This window comes from Miscanthus floridulus, chromosome 13 (assembly GCF_019320115.1).
Source record: "Miscanthus floridulus cultivar M001 chromosome 13, ASM1932011v1, whole genome shotgun sequence".
NCBI classification, from domain to species: domain Eukaryota; kingdom Viridiplantae; phylum Streptophyta; class Magnoliopsida; order Poales; family Poaceae; genus Miscanthus; species Miscanthus floridulus.
Genome location: NC_089592.1, coordinates 12,805,768 through 12,824,006, shown reverse-complemented (window position 1 = coordinate 12,824,006; position 18,239 = coordinate 12,805,768). Strand labels below are relative to the sequence as shown.

The 18,239-nt window shown below is 42.9% G+C and overlaps 1 pseudogene; it reads right to left on the bottom strand.

Annotated features, from left to right (window-relative positions):
• The window catches only part of LOC136499471 (probable gamma-aminobutyrate transaminase 4), a 34,252-nt pseudogene extending 17,543 nt beyond the window's left edge, over window positions 1–16,709 (bottom strand).
• Window positions 16,710–18,239: the final 1,530 nt, after the last annotated feature.

Sequence of the window (18,239 nt, the reverse complement as noted above, 5' to 3'; positions counted from 1 at the left end):
CCGGACGCTAGACCTCAGCGTTCGGTCGCCTGACGACAGCCACGTGTCTTGATCTCAACGATCACTTGAGTTGACCAGACGCTGCGCTATAACTGACCGGACGCTGAGCCACCAACGTCTGGTCATTTCCAGTAAGGTTCTAGAAATGCATTTTGCCCACCGGATGTGTCCGGTCATGCACGACCGGACCCTGCCGTCGTCCGGTCAGAGACCCTAGCATCTGTGTGCTACCCGACAACAGGACCGGACCCTGCCTCTAGTGTCGGGTCACTGAACGACCCAGCGTCCGGTCATTTGACAGGCGCCAGCATCTCCGCTGTTACAACTGACCGAACACGCCGGTTCCTCTAGGACCAGCATCCGGTCACCATGTGACCAGTGAGACTAACTCCTTTTCACCTCTAACTACTTCACCCTTGCTCAAATGTGCCAACCACCAAGTGTATCACCTTGTGCACATGTGTTAGCATATTTTCACAAACATTTTCAAGGGTGTTAGCATTCCACTAGATCCTAAATGCATATGCAATGAGTTAGAGCATCTAGTGGCACTTTGATAACTGCATTTCGATACGAGTTTCACCCCTCTTAATAGTACGGCTATCAAACCTAAATGTGATCACACTCTCTAAGTGTCTTGATCACCAAAACAAAATAGCTTCTATGGTTTATACCTTTGCCTTGAGCTTTTTATTTTTCTCTTTCTTCTTTCCAAGTCCAAGCACTTGATTATCACCATGGCATCATCATCATGCTATGATCTTCATTTGCTTCACCACTTGGAGTGTGCTACCTATCTCATGATTACTTGATAAACTAGGTTAGCACTTAGGGTTTCATCAATTCACCAAAACCAAACTAGAGCTTTTAGCCAGCCCCGCGCCCTCAGTCGCTGCCATCCTGGGCCCACTGCACACCGTCATCTCCTTCCTCTCGTCTCCGACCTGGCCTCCTCTCCTCAATGGAATCCACCTCAGCAGGATGCCGGTTCCTTTAGGATTTCACGTGATAAGCATGACAAGCCATCCTATAAAGCCCAAGGCCCTATCCACGCCCCGTTTCGCATATGCAGGCCACCGCCTTTGCCCTAGCTATGTGCCGCACGCATTCTCATTTCAGATCTCACCATCAAAGCAGAGCTCACCCATCGCCATTGAAGCCCCTGCTCGCTGCCTTTCTGTCGTCTTGAGCCCACTGACGCATTTTGCACTGAGGTTTCAAAGCTCCTGAGCCCCTGTCTCCTCTTTCCCTCACTCTCGTGTGGTCCCTAATCGCCGCCGAACTGTCATAGGGAGCCACCATTCACCCCGTTGTGCCCTACGCCATCACCGAGCTACCTCCATCTATGAAAGGTGTCTAGGTGAGTTCACCATCATTCGCTGAACCTCCTTGTGCCTTCCCCGTGGAGAACCAAGGCTTATACGTCGTTCTCGGCTAACTCCGGTGAGGTATCCGTCGCCGTCCATGGAGGACCACCGTGCCGGTGTTCTGTTTCAGCCAGCCAAACGTCCCCAACCTGCCTCGACCGTCCATCCACGGATCTACGGCTCAAATTAGAACTTACCCCTTCGCGCAGCGCATTTTGCTAAAGAGCCCCTCACCTTTTATAGAATAAACCCACGGTTTGCTCCCTTTCAAAAGTATTTCAAGTTAAGTCCTTTTTCTTCCATTTTGAACCCAGTATTTTATAAAAATAGAACCCGCCATCCATAGAGGTAGTTTTCTAGGATAGCCCTCGTGTTTATAATCAAAATTTCGTATAGGTCCGTTTTAAAAAAACTACAAAACTGCCACAGAATCTTGTTTCGAGTGTAGAATCTCTGTTTTAACTCCGATTTGAGTGATTCTCGCGTCTGCCGTGTTCGTAGCATCACGTAGAACAATTTTAAAACCTTTTAACTTCTTTTAATTTTGTTTGGTGTATTATTCTAATTAGTTTATATATGTTTGCTATGCATGTATGTATGGATGCCTGTGTGGTGCTACTTGATCTCGATTGGACAGTGAGTTTTACGTGGGTGGTTTGAAGCAACTCTTTGAAGATCAAGACCAACAGCGATACATTGAATTAAGGCAAGTATAATATGAGGCTCCTTGTTACGTATTCACTTTAATGCAATCTCAATTCATATGCATATGTTAAAGAACTGCTTGGAGTCTATTTACCTTGATATTGATTATCCTGTCCTTGATTTACCTATGGGTTTTGCATGTGGGTAGTATGCTCAGTTTGCTCCAACTAATATTGATTAAAGAATACAATTAAAGATATATGCAACATGGTATTAAAAGACACTTTTTAGCAACATGGAACCAAAGGGGGCTAGAGCATTGGGCCTTTTCTTATGATGCTCTAGTTTCTCTCCATAAGGACTCATCTTTCCGTGTCAACCTAGGACTTACAATACAACCATGAGGACCACATGGCTCTGGTCTTAGTCCAGTACCTTGCTCTTTCTAGTTTGTAGTAGTTTATTGAAAGGGCAAGAGGGGCATACCAGGCTGGGTATGGGCCTCATCCCCAGGGTGTGTACTATGCTACAAGTATTAGTGCCATTTTTTGAGAGGACTCCATAACACTTGGGAGATGGAATCCTTAGCGGCTGCTTCTTATTAGAACGACAAGGGAAATGCTTCGTAGTGTACCCTACCTGCTCACCTTGGAAGTGTTTTGGAAGTAATTAACCCAGGCACATGGGCAACACAACTCATGATGAAAGTGTACAACCTCTGTAGAGTGTAAAACTGGTATATTAGCTGTGCTCATAGACACGTGCGGCCTAGATCCTTACTGAATAGTTGGTTACTTGGATGGTTTGGGTTATGATTAAAATTGCTGATATCTCTAATTATTCATATTCGGGAGCCTAAGCATAACTTAGAAACTTATGATTAATAATAAAATATGACCAACTAAAAGTGCTTACCACAGTTCAGCCGTGTCAAGCCTTTTAAGCCTGCATCCCCTCATGTTATGCTTGCTAAGTGGTAGTAGCTTACACTTGTTTTATTTCAATACTTTGGCAAAATCCCGGATGGGTACCAGATGAAGGTTCTTCAGTGGAGTTTTCTAAGAGGTATTAGGCATGTGATCAACCAGTTGATGATTTCTGTGGTGTTGGAGGCTTTGCCAGAAGAATAGAGTTATAGTATATACTGTAAAGTAATACTATGTCTTTTGTAACAAATATTTATGCGCTATGTAATAAAGGCATTGTCTTTGATATTACCCCTTCATTTGTAACTATATGTGTGAATTGAATTCCTAGGCACACATATGGGATGTACCTAGTTTTATTCTTAAAACTGGGTGCGACATCTGAGGTCATAAAAATCAGAAAAAGTTGATTTCAAATTATTTGGACTAGCGGCAGGTTAAGAAAACTGCCTGTGTAAACATATGTACATTGGCGGATTTCAAAAGTTGCGGATCTTTTCAAGTACTACAACTTTAGTTTAGGTAATTTCTTCATCTGAGGTCATAAAAATAAGAAAAAGTTGATTTCAAATTATTTGTGCTGGTGTAACCATAGGAAACCCACTAGTAGAGATGTGTCTCCATTCATAGTTCATAGCTATGGGCCCATAGTTCTATTTCTACTTGCGCCTGTTCTTTATGAACCGCCAGTGGACAAAAAGCCCTAGCATTAGCAAAAACCGTTTGTATACTAGTGCCACTTAGAAAAATACACCATATAGCTTTAAATTATAACATGTGGAACCACCTTCTCAAAATATGTCTTTGGAGGAAGGATGACACCACCAGCACCAATCACTGGTTCAGCAATGAAGGCAGCGATCTAAGGGAAAAAGAAAATAGATTAGATCTGTAAAGTCTGGTATTAATTAAGCTTATTTGAGGCCAATCAAAAGAGCTCTACGATTCTGGCCCTTCTTTGAGGATAAGATTCTCTAAATTGTTGGCTAATCTACTTGCAAATTCTTCTTCCATCTCACCTGTTTGCCACAAAAATCATTTCATCCAAAAATTTGTTGGGATAATCATAAAGCATAATTTTGAGTACCAGGGAGATGAAAACGCCAGTAGTGAGGGCAGTCTGTGTGCAGAACAAAATTTCCTGGTAGATCAAAGTCCTGGTGCATGGCAGGAAGACTAAACATGTAGAAGGAATCAGCAAAACAGTTTCAAATACGAGGTAGTGATTTCATTAGTGAAATCTCTAATGTTGGATATATTTTGATCTCAAGCTAATTTTTTAAAGGAAAACAATACTCTCCCAGATAGGCTAGCCGATATGAATGTTGTTCCATGATATCTGCAATAAGCATTAAGCATGACATTAAAAGTGATTCTGTAAAACTTATTAACAATAACATCTACAAAATGGGATTTAGAGGGGATCAATTAAAATAAATGACAATGGATGTGCTATATAAAAAGTGTACAAAAAACAAAATATAACAAAGTAATAATTACATTCTTTGTGTGAGGCACATAAGTGGATAAATAATATATAGTTTACGATTGTGATCGTGCAATGATTTTCTTCTTCTTTGGCCTCCCCAATGCATTGTTATAATACCATACTAGCTTGACCTATAAAATAATTGAATATAATTATATTTTCTCGAAAACGCAGGAGAGTTGCACTTCATTAAATTAAGAAGAGAATAAAGGGCAAGAGCCCAAACAACACCTTACACACCACACACACACGCACACGCCCCAACAGTTTCTAGGATTACACTCGCGCCGGTGACATAAACACACAAGACGACCACTACTGAGTTAGACACTCTAACTACCGGGGAGGAAGGCAGTCAGGAAAGATAATCCTCGAGCCCCTGCCATAGACCACAAGCGGCGGTCCTCGCCAGCTAAAATCAGAGCACCAGCTAAGCTTGGAGCTGCTCCATCGAAAACACACCCATTGTGATGGTTCCAAATAGTCCATGCTCCAAGTATAATAAGCGAATTAACTCCTTGCCTTATCAGCCCATCAGCGGTGCTGCTACTAGCTTTCTCCCACCAAGCATGGAAGGACAACTCTGTAGGCTGAGGGGACAGTATCTGAAGACCGAGTTGTCTGAGCAGATTGAACCAAAATTCTCTTGCGAACACACAATGGACAAGGAGATGGTCAATAGTCTCTTCTTCTTGGTCACAGAGAGGACAATATTCAGGATGAGGCAACTCGCGACGTGCCAGGCGATCAGCCGTCCAACACTTGTTGTGCGCGACCAGCCACATAAAGAAGCGACACTTAGGCGGTGCCCAAGATTTCCAGAATCTTTCCCATGGTCCAAAGAGAGTAGAACCCAAAAAGAACCCATCATATGCCGACTTAGCCGAGTATTATCCGTTGGAGGAGAGCCTCCATATGTGTCTATCCTCAACCTCCGTCTGCAGCTAAAAATCCATCAATAAATCCCATAATTGGAGAAATTCCACCAACACACCAACTGTACGAGCTCCCTGAATGTCCGAAATCCAAGCCTGGTTAGTGAGAGCGTCCTAGACAGTGCACTGCTTAACCCTCCTCTTGGGAATAGCTCCGAAAAGGCGAGGGGCAAGGTCTGCAATGCATTACCCATGGAGCCACCTATCTGTCCAGAAAAGAGTATTTGGACCATCTCCAACTATAGAACTCACAGCTACAGAGAAGAAGGCTCTCACTTGCTCAGGCACATGTAATGGGAGAGCAGCCCAAGGATGATGAGGTTCTGTTTTCTGCAGCCAAACCCATCTCATGCGCAAGGACCAGCCAAGAGACTTGAGATCTGAAATTCCCAGACCTCCCAGCTCCGGTGGTCGACAAACTTTGACCCAGGCCACCAGACAATGTCCACCTTTTGCATCTTTATGGCCTCTCCAAAGAAAACCACGCTGAATTTTATCCACCGCTTTGAAAGCCCATGGAGGAAAATCAAAGGCCATAGCCAAGTAAATGAGCATCCCTGTAAGAACAGATTGTACTAGTACCCTTCTTCTAGCCCTTGTCACTAGATCTGCCTTCCAACTAGGTAGTTGATCTGCAATGCAGTCAATAATGGGCTGCACTTGTTCTTTAGTTGTTTTCTTAAAGATAGGGGCACACCTAAGTATCTGCATGGGAATTCTGAAAGAGGGCAGGGCAGCAGGTTTTGTATTGTAGCAATCTCCAATTCAGCACTCCTGATAGGGATCACAGTACTTTTCTGCAGATTAGTCTTGAGCCTAGAAGTTTCACCGAATAGATTAAGGATATCCATGGTTGTAGTGATATCCCCAGACTCCGGGCGAAGAAAGAGGGCCACATCATCAGCATACATAGAGATGCGGTGCTATAAACCACGAGATGACAAGGGTAGCAGCAAACCCTCACTGGTGGCCTTAGTAATCATATGCCCCAACACATCCATTATCAAGATAAAAAGCATGGGATAGAGGGGGTCACCTTGCCGTAATCCTCAGCGATGATGAATAAGATCCCCAGGCACCCCATTTAAAAGCACTTGGGTTGAAGACGAGGAGAGCAGCCCACTAATGATATCTCTCCATAATTGCCCGAAACCAAGCTGCTGCAGTACCTCCAGGAGGAAAGGCCACGACATAGAATCAAAGGCCTTGGAGATATCTAACTTGAGAAGAATCCAAGGCTGCTTTTGTTGATGAAGAAACCTCGCTGTTTGCTGAACCAACATGAAGTTATCCTGTATGAATCGCCGTTTTATGAAGGCACTTTGAATTGGAGAGACCATTTGCTGTAGACGACCAGCAAGGCGATTGGCCATCATTTTTGTGATTAATTTGGTGAAGCTATGAACCAGACTTATGGGTTGAAAATCTTTAGGCTGATCAGAACCATCTTTTTTAGGGAGGAGAGTAATATAGGCTGAGTTGAGGACACACAAGTTCACAAACTTCCTGCTCCAAACTACTGAAACCGCCGACATAATATCTTCCTTTATGATGGGCCAGCAAGCCTTATAGAAGCGACCCGGGAAGCCATCTGGCCCGGGAGCTTTGTCTGAAGGTAAGATTCTAATAGTATTCCACACTTCTTCCTCACTAAAAGGGAATTCGAGATCAGCAAGGTCATGTGCAATGATTTGTAACTCATTTAAATTGATAGTGTACTCCCTGTCAGGATAGTTACCCAGCAAATTTTCATAGAAATCATCAATAGCTGTAGCTTTATCCTCATGACTAGTGCAAATTTGCTCACCAGCGACAATTTTTCCAATAAAGTTCTTCCTCTTGCGGTGACGAGCATGAAGATGGAAGAGCTTTGTATTGGCGTCTCCATCACGGAGCCAACTAATCCTTGAGTGCAGTCGATCAATTGTACGTTGAAGGGAAGCTAGAACTAAGCTGTGCTTTTTAGACTATTTTTGAACCACAATTCCCCCGAGGATAACTGACGACTATCTTGGGTGATCTCAAACTGATGGAGAATTTCCCTAGATAAAGCGAGCTAGAAATTCACCTGACCAACCATCTGGTCACTCCAACTCTGCAAACCTGTGGTGGTAGGCTTGAATTTTCTTGCCAAAGTGATGAAAGGACAGGGAGTAGCAGCAACTGAGGTCCAGGATGCGGAGACGGCTTCCTGAAAGCCATCTAGTTTGGGCCAGAAGGACTCAAAATGAAACCTGCGATGACCCTGAGTGTTGTTATCCCTTAGGCCAAGAAAAAGCGGGCAGTGATCCGAATCATCCAAAGCCAAACTCTGTAGCAAACAATTAGGAAATCTGTTCTCCCAGTCCACAGTGCATAGAACTTTGTCCAACTTCACCAAAGTAGGGAAACTTACTGATTTGACCACATAAATTTGCGGCCATGTAGCGGAATTTCTTTGAGAGCAAGATCATTGATAAACCTTCTAAAATGACCCATCATGGCCCTATTAAAATTAGCATTATTCTTGTCCTCATCCTTATAAATTAGATTGAAATCCCCGGCAATCATCCACGGCCCTAGGCAAGCTGCTTGGATATCACGTAGTTCCTGCAGAAAATGGATTTTATCGTCGTTACCTTGCGGCCCATAGACACAAGTTAACCACCATGCTTGCCCATCCTCAGCAGCAAACTGAACTATTACACTGTGATTATCAACCCTCTGAACTCTAGAAACACCGATATGACGTCTCCAGGCAATCAGAATGCCTCCACTAGCACCAGTGGAGGGGACAACAGCAGAATCAGAGAAATCAGCCCCAAGAGCTGAGAGAATAATCCTGTGAGATAAGCTTGCAATTTTTGTTTCCTGAACACACACAATATCCGACCGTGAAGAAACCACAAGAGACTGCAGAGAGTCTTGTCTGGATGAAGAATTCAAACCCCTAACATTCCAAATCAGAATTTTGGAAGGATCCATAAATTACAATCATGTCAAACGACCAAGAAAAAACATCAGGAGGCTTAATACAGCAGCACACCACCCTCTCCCTCATCCAGATTTTCAGGAAGAGACCAATGGAAAAGAGCTGCCAGAGCCTGGAGATGAGCATCAGGTAGGGGCTGCTCAAACAATTTTGCATATTCATCTAGGGCCTGTTGATCTATACCTTCATGCTCCTCAATGAGTTCAAGAGTCCTCATTACCTTCTTCTTTGATCTCCTTTCCAGGTCGTTGAGTCCAAATTCAGACTTCGCACCAGCAAGGCAATGGCTACGTCGGGGGTGTCACCTATTGGTATGGTCTAGCCTCGCCGCTTATTGATGGCCGAGACAGGGAGAAGGCCTCCTGCGCGTCGAGCAAGTTTGTTGATGAAGGCAGCCCATGAAGCCACCAGGACTACAGTAGAGGAGGCTGGAGGTGGAGCAGGGGCCTCTTGAATGACACCCACACCCGCTGCCAAAGGGGAGGGCTTACGAGCGGCTGCTCGAGGCAGAACCATTGCGCTCGCCTAGAGAGGCCTTGTCCCTAAGACAGCCGGGTCAACCAAAGAGGAGGCCGACGGCGGAGCAGATGCAGTAGCTACCGCGGGCCTCAGTGAGGAGGCTAGAGATGGGGCAGCAAGCTCCGCAGCCTCAACCCCGACTGTGGGTAACCTAGAAGGACAGAAGCAACGCCTAGAATAAACCAAGATTGGCTTCACCAGAGCTTGAGACTACAGCGGCGGGGTGACTAGGAGGTCAAAACCGGGGATGGGAGGGGAAGGTGGAGGAGTCCGAGGCGAGGTCGGCATTACCGTCGCCTCATCGGAGGAGAGACAGGGGCAAACACGGTGAGGTCGGCAGGCACTCCGTCACCTCACCATGGTCCCCAGCCTCACGGCCGAAGTCCTAAAGCCACTCATCAAAAGCCTAGTGGAAATTTCGGCCACCTGTAGGTCTGGAACTAGGGAGTCCATAGGCCCATGAGAGGTCGGCCCAGGTGGAACACAGCCAGTAGAGGGGAGCTCCAGATCCTCTAGCACATCGAATCGCACAAGTGTAGGAGAGACCATTGATGGGCTACCATCGATAGGGCCCTCTAAGCTGTTGGCAGTCGCCGCTAGATTAATGTCCACAAGCCCAAGGGGTTCAATGTCTAGGGAGCCCTAAGCGACATCGCGCGTCCCCTAGGAACCCATGACCGGTTCTAGAAGAACTGCGGGCATAGAGGTTGCCATGATGACGCCGCTTAAAGAATCCACCACATGGACAACGCATGATGAGGAAGGACCCACCCGCTCGAGGATAGGCTGACGTCGAGAACCACCTCTATCATCGTCCACTGAGGAGGAATCAGACGACAACGGGGAAGATGGACGGTGGCACCTCCGTCGATCAGAGGGACCCTCACTGCCTCTGCTCCTAGCATGAGATGGTAGAGGGGAAGGGGAGGAGCGCCGGGCCCGAGCAGCACAGAGAACCGAGTCTCAACAGGGTAGGATAGAAGCCTCTTCATAGGGGGACGATCCATGGCAGCGACTGGAGGTTCAGAGACCCACAACTCCTTGGTGGGTGGGAGAGCAGAAGGGTCGAAGCACCATGCTGAACATCTGAAAGAGACCAAGCCCCTCAACCCAATAGTGTCCGGGTGAACTTGCTGAATACAGGCCAGGGGGCTCAAGAACTGCTCCACAGTTGAGGTTTCCCACACATGTATAGGAATTCCCCGAAGCTCAACGTCGATCAACCATGGCAGCACCCGCCCTGAGGCACCGGCCAATCGACTCCACTGCTGACATAGGAGAGTGAACGTAGGCAAGCATAGGGGAGGCTGTTGTTGATCCATCAAGCGCTGAATGAAGCCAGAATTAGGAAGGACGAGGAGATAACTCGAGCTAGAAGTTTGACGAAGCACTAGGGAACCTGCCTCGATGCCCAGACAAGCACCAAGCACCTCCGCCACCTCACCTGCAGGGGCCAATGGCTCCACCCCACATACAGTCACGATCACGGCATTCATGAGGTCTTCTTGTGCCCTGGCCATACGATCATCGTAGTTGATAATGCATTGGAGAGACTACGTAGGCGCGGCAAGGGCATCAGGAGGAGCCACCGTCAAAGAAATTGAGGGCCCAGGATCAGCAGGAGTGGAAGAAGCGGCCGGCTATCGGAAACGAGGCCAACGTCGATGACATGACTGGCCCAAGCCGCCTCCCTGTCTCCCATGGCTGCCCTGGTCCCGGTGTCATAGCTCCTTAGGCAGTCCTCGCCACCATCACCAGAGACCTCACCCGCTGGAGTGCCATTGTGGGGAATGGGTCCGGCCGGCAACTGGGCTGGAGATTTGCGTCTCCAAACATGCATGGTAGCTGCTGGGCCACGCACAACACATGCACCACCGACTAGTCTAGCTGCCGTGACCCCAGACTCCTCACCCGCCGGAGAACCGTTGCGGGAAGAAGTGCCAAGCGACGACATGACTGGCCCAAGCCACCTCCAGACAGAGATGTGCTCCGGCAGCAAGACACTACCACCAGCCGACTCCATGGGACACACGTAGGAGCGGTGCCCCGGCGAATGGCAATGGAAGCACCTAGTTCTCTGACGGCACAAGGCAATAGTATGGCCGGCAGAGAAGCAGTAGAAACATTTGCCCACTAAATCAGCAGGGACTTGACGATGAGGGGGCCGTGCTTCGTGCCGATGTCTCCGCCGCTTGCCACGCGACACGAACTTCACCCAACCTCCTGGACCAGGCCTCTCAGCACCACACCGCCTAGGAGCAGAGGGGCAAATAAGGACGATCCTGGGAGGCGGAGGCATTGGCGCTGGGATAACTTCAACTGCGGCAGAAACATCCGTCACCGTGGCCACCGAAGGGGGTGAGGAGCCCGGGCCAGCAGACGAGATGACGAAGTCGCGAAAGGATGGAATAGAACCGTCGGAGCACTCTGAGCCTGGACTATCACAGTCCCACTGCTCATGCTTGGAACGACCACGAGAGAACAAGGGAGGGGAGGAAACCATCGCCAATGGGGAGGGATTGGCCGCCTGCACGAACGAGGTGGTGGTGGCCGCCGGGCTCGGGATGAGCGACGGCGGAGGGGCAGGGGAAGGCGAGGCCAATAGGAGAGGAAGAGACGGTAGCCGTCGCCGATGGGGAGGGATTGGCCGCCTACGCGGCCGAGGTGGAGGTGGCCACTGGGGTGGAGGTGGCCGCTGGGCTCGGGATGAGCGTCGGCGGGGAGGCAGGGGTAGGCGAGGCGACGGGAGAGGGTGAGACGCTTGGCATCACGCCTCCTTGGGGATGTCTACTGGTGAATATAATTATATATAAACCAATATTATGAGAGTAAGAAGATGAATATGTGAAACCAACATTGTGAAAGTTACAAAGGAAGGAAATGAACAAGATAGAAAAGTTAAGAGTATATATGTATCTATTATGTCTATTTCATCCATCATAGGTATACTAAAGGCATAAACATGATGAAGGAAATATAACAGATAAGAAATGAGAACCTAGAAAAAGCAAAGCAGTAACATAGTATATACTCTTCTAATATATGATACAACATGCAATCCTTGCATGAGAGAAATATAGAGATGGTACAAATATTGCAAAACCATGATGTTTGAACTATGTGCAACCATCATGTAAATAGTATAAATTACAATGTTCATTAAATATTGCAAAACCATGATGTTTGAACTATGTGCAACCATCATGTAAATAGTATAAATTACAATCTTCATTATCTATTGGTGCATCTAGTCTTCAGATCACAAGTTCTTGCAACATTTTTACTCTTTCATGACAGATAAAAACAACTTTTAGTGGTAAGAGATGTACCATCGATAGTACTTTTGAGGGAACTGAATCATGACAACGGTAATATGACATGTAAACTAACGTGTGGTTCTGTAGGTTATTGATCACGTGTAATACTTGTGGGAGGTAGTAAGACTATAAGAATACTAACTGGCTAACAATACTTAGTTTGGCCTAAATTCATGTTTGCTTTTGATAATTTGTTCAGTAATCATCTACATTTCAATCACTAGTTCACATGTATTTTAAAACCTAGTTCATTTCTTCCATATTTCATAATATTTATTAATTTTCACACATATTCAAACTCGAACTTGAAATGTTTCAGACTGTAACTCAACATTTTGGTATTTCTTCTAAACGATACAAACTTTCTAGGTGTAAACTACAAGAATGGTTGATACTTTAACATCCTTACTTGAGAATCATTTGCTTCTGAACCACTGCATGTAAAGAATACTTTTGCCATTTCACTAGTAGTAAACATACTAATACGTTCTTTCACAAGATCCTGCAAATAGGAGCAAGGTTCTTGTTATCAGTGTTTGCATAGTTCTTTGACAATTAAGGCATAACTAACATTCAACCTTTTATTAATATCTTAAAAAAATGAATGCAAATAAAACAACAATTCATGAAAGATGCAGGATATGTACCAAAGACGGTTTAGTTGTATGGTTCCAAAAGGAATGGTAGAAGGGCAACTTGTTTAATTGATCAGTTGCTGCTTTGACTAACCGAGGCTCGCTACCACCTGTAAATTAAGTAGCATGAATGGTATGGCATATGAAATAATTAGTTGCTGCTTTCACTAGCTAATCAAGGCCGGATCATACCACCTGTAAATAAAGTAGTATGAATGGTATGATATATGAAACCACCCCAGTTCACCAATTATTCACTAATCCTTCTATTGGACAATATAAGGTGCCCATGCCTTCTGAGAACTACTTTTGACAAGTAGTTAGTTCAATGACGTGTATTATATTATATATGTTAATACTTTGGATTCATACTTTAAAGCATTTTTCTGTTCTTGTGATTTCTAACTATAACAAAGTTATACTATTAGATTTTTTGGTCAAAGTTAGAAATTTGAAATGTGCTGGTGCATTACATTGGAAGATCTAAACATTTGATGCATTCCATTTAGCAATTTATTTTTTTGCTAACGCCATACATGATTATAAAGCAGACAAGCCTATATGAAACACAATTGCAAACTCATACCCGGGGTAACACAAGTTGTTGAGCTAAACAATTGCAGTTCAAAAAATTCAGCTAAGACTCCAAACATATAAGGATGTTCTTCCATAAAAAATCCCAAACACAATAAATCCTAATGTCCGACCACATCAAATTTTAATTAACTAGCATGTCATCAGGTCAAAGTGAATTGCGCCAACATCCACAAGTAACAAAGCTCTGTGTAATTTTTAATTCATCCAAAATTCTAGTTGAGCTAGCATGAACCCTAATTGATCAACTAGCTAATAAAAAAAATTTCTTTGCCTTTTTTCCCAAAGAGAACACTAGATATTTTATCCTCACTCTTTCTCAAGTCTACACTTCTTTCATGCACTTATCCACATTATCGGTTCACAACATTTCTGTTAAATTGGGGTCTCTTTGCTTTCAATCCAAAAGCTCGTTGGTGCTCTGGTTGCAAATAAAAGAAGTTCTCATTCAAAAGAACGGACATACCTAAAGCTGTAGAAAACAATCCTGTTAGTGCATCCAGATACCTGTTCCCGTTAGCATCATAAACATAACAACCCTGCATACAAATGTTACATATATGGCATATATATTATAAGACAAAAGAAGGGAGATAAATGAATTTTGAAGACAAACGAATGTTGAAGAATGCTTTTCTAGGTGCACAATTTCATCTATGCACCTAGATTTATACTGTGTCTAGATACACAAAAAAACATATATATCTAAAAAAGTTAGAACGACTTATAATTTGGGATGAAGCTAGTACCATCTTTGTTTCAAGCTAAGATACCTGCCAAAGTAAAATATGATGGTAGCTTTATTTAAATTTAACCATTAATTTATTTTTTAAAAAAATTTAGATTACTAAAGTGAAAAATCATAAGATGTGCAATGCTAACAAGTTCATAATTACAATTTTATAAATTTGTACTGATATACTCCTACATCACTAGCTGCCCTCATTTATCTATGCACTAGAATAATTTTATCCTAACAAAATATTTATTCCCTTTTGGCAAGACTAGAAACACTTTTGGAAAAATTTGCAAAAAAATAAAGAAAATTGGGGGGAAATACCTCTTACATTTATATAAATTTGCAATGGCACATAAAGAAGAGATAAACATATGTGTGACACACCCAAAATCCTGAAATTCATTTTTCCTCCAATTATAGCTTTCGATCCAGCCAATAATTTTTGTCACAGAGAAATAGCGCTGCAATTTATTTTTGTTACGAGTGAAGAATAATAGTATAACTCCGCCTTAGTGCTTAGTTGCCCTCAAAATAAAACACCACTAACACATGACCATGCCATGCATCGATTTTCATTTCACTACTACTTACAAAATCATTTTTAGTGGCGGGTGTTTTCTATTAATAGAGGTGAGCAGACTAATCATCTCTATCAAATAACCTTTGTTCTGCCGAAGTGTCTTTCATGATTCAAACCACATAACACCTCTCTACCACTGCACTACATATTTTTGGGTGGGTATATATAGGACACTATTATTTTGTATCAAGATTTCATAATATTGATTTCGAAGGAAAAAGTTTCAATAGAAACTTTTAGATCTTGGTAAGGTCTACAATATAGGGTGTGTCTTCATCTGAGATAGTTTGAAAAATTCATAAATTTAAATCTCAATCTGAGAAATTTAAAACAAATATTTACAAGTCCATTTTTTGAAATAAAAAACTATTTAAGAGCAAAAAATTGTAGACTGTGTTGATAACTACAACTTTGGTAGAGATTATGTCAATGTTTGATGTTGTTTCAAATTCCAAAATTTTAAATTTCAACATCTTAGAACATAATACAAATATTTAGGAATTTAGAGGACTTCAAATAGAAAAATTTGCTAACTACAAAGTTGTGTAGACGTATTGAGAGCTATGACTTTTGTCACATTTTTCTAGAATTTTTTCAGAAAATTTAGGGTACACGCATACGTGGGCGTTCGGTGATACTTTGTGTTTCCCCCCGCATCTCTTCTTTGCTGGTGTACGAACGCGCACGCATGTGTGTGGTGTGAGTGTGTGGGTTGTGTGCATCCAAGTTGTACCCAATCAAAAAGAAAACATACGAGGTTGTTTAAAATATGTAGATTTTAAATTTTAAATCTAAGAGCGTAAAATGAAATTTGGGATTCTTAATAGTTTCAAATAATTTTTTTGCCAACTACAAATTTGTAGGCGTCGAGATATACAATTTTGGTTTAAAATTTGTCTCCTCTAAGTTCATATGTAAAGTTATTTTTTAAGATAACTATTTATAGGGGGGTTCCTAGAATGGTTGCCTCTATTAATCGATTTTTAAATATGGATCCTTAGAATTCTCACCTCTTACAGTCATTTCTAGAGGGGTGGGGGGGGGGGGGGGGGCGAGGGCAATAGCCTTTGATCTAAAAAAAGCCTTTAAAACCAATTCTGGATTTCTGGTGCCATACATACCCATGTTCTTGAGCAGAGTCGTCGGCCGCATCTGATTTGGGCAGAGTCGTCATCTTCCCCAATGCAAGAGGCCAAGATGGAGCCCAATTAATCAAGACGAATGAATGTTCGCTATCTAGCTCTCGCAAGAGTACTTTATTTCTTATTTTGGATTTTGGAGTAATATAACATACGAGGGGGGATGCATGCTTATATATAGATAGTACGTGTAGCAGCAGCAGCAGCAGAATTGCAATTTCTTCAAACGCCGCGACGTAGACAGATCTATAAACTAGGACCAACTTGGACACGGCACCTCGGCCTGAGCTAGCTAATCTTAGCGTTTACATACACGTAGGCACGGCTTCGCCGCCGTTTGACGTCTTCGATCTGATCTGATCTGATCTTGCTGGTGAACAATTCCTTTTTCTCTTCTCTTTTATATAAATCTGCAGTTAAAACTTTGAGTTAGTCTTTCTCCCATGCTACCTCTAAATGGTTTGATTATTTTTCCCTATTTTTTCTGAAACCACAGATCTAGCATTTCGTGACTTTATTTATGTAAATGATTGTATGTTCTTAGTTTTCTAGCATTCCATATTTTTGTCTATGTAAATGATTTAATTTATTTAATTTTTTTTTCAGTATTTAAATGTTTGTTATCCATTTATGAAAAATGCTTCAGAATTGAATTACATATAGTCCAAATAAGATCTCAAATGCTTATACGTCCTTTTTCAGGAGAGTGTCTTGTTCCAAACTCTTGTTGCTTATCACTTGGGCGCCAATAATGAATGATGATGTTTTTCTTTCTCAGCTGAGATTTACCACGTTTTGCTGCCCCATTGGCCGTGCTCTGCTTTAACCCTAGATGTCTTTTTGAACAGCGCATGCTGCATGAGAGCAACATGAAAATTCTGAAATCTAGATAAGGACGAACAACAGTATATGCATGCTGCATGAGAGCAACATGAAAATTCTGAAATCCAGATGAGGACGAAAACACATCAAAACATGGTAGTCATATGCTTCCCTAGAACTTCCGTTCATATCTTTCAGGTGTCCTCTCTTCTCATTACCAGTATGCAATGCGATCAATAGATAAAACATTTATTTTACATGTTGTCGTACACAAAATATCTCAATTTGTTAGATTGATTTCTTATTCTCAAGCGTAGACTTGTTTTCATCTGTCTAAAACTATGCTAGGGCACCAAGTTAGTGGTGCGAGAAATTTCATTGTTGAATCTTTTATAGATTTTACTTAATCACGAAATTAGGGTTTAATATATTCTCATCATGTTCTATATCATCACGAAATTATAGATGTTACATAGTAATGCTTCTTGTTTTTTTATATCTCGAGTTCTAGATCTCCGTTTGCCGTGATTTGAATTGGGTTAATTTATAAATTTTATCAATTTTATTGTGATAGTTTTTGGGATCAATTGGAGTTACAGGTTTTTTGTCGAGATCAATTTTATTAAGGGTGCAGTATTCTGTCCAGAACTTAAAACGAGTGGTAACTTGGTTTTGTGTTTAAGGTGAAGTCTTAAAATTATTATTTTTAGCTTCTGCAGTCATTCACCCCCTCTGATTGTCTATATTAGTATGAATCGATCCTGCAAAGTTGCAGTAGTCGGTCTAGGTTGAATAATTGGCGATGTAGGTGCTTGATCTTCACTAGCATAGGAGCTTGTTGCTCATGGTCGATGAGAGCGTGATGCATCTGGACTTCTGGTGAAAGAGTCAAATTGAGTCAAGCTTATAGACCCTCAAGTGGCCCTAACCGATTGATTGTGTGTAGAGTAGATTAGAGTTGCTAATCACATTTAGGGGTAACCCCCTCTTAACTGTAAGCTATATATGTAGGACCGAGGTTGCTTCCATGGTTGACTTATTAGGTTATCCCTTCTTGCTTCAATACAAATAATTTATCTTTCTCGTTTGAATAGCCAATACTCTGTTCATAAGACCACCCGCTCTAGATATATTTTAGCAGTGATATAATAGCCTGTGTCATACTATCTCCCATTTACGTACATTGTATTATACCCTAGGAGCTTTTCCTCCTTTTATTGCTTGAATGAATAGTGGTGACTTGTTGATGCGCTTTGAGTTGAGGATCATAGTAGGCACACCTTGGTCACCATGTGTTATGTGTAAACATGCATGGCAATCAATGCTTGGCAATCAGGAGGGCATATACTCTTCACTGAAACACTGAATCACTCCATTGGCGAATTTTCCTCCGTGGAGAGTGTGGCCTTCAATTCATCTCCAATCTTGCTTCTATATTCTTCGTAGGATCAAAGTCATCAACATCTTAATTGCCACCAGCTCCGTGGCACTGGTAGCTGCGACATGTGGAATGGAGAAGAGAATTATTGGCAGCTCCGTGATTCACACATATGCCAGCAAG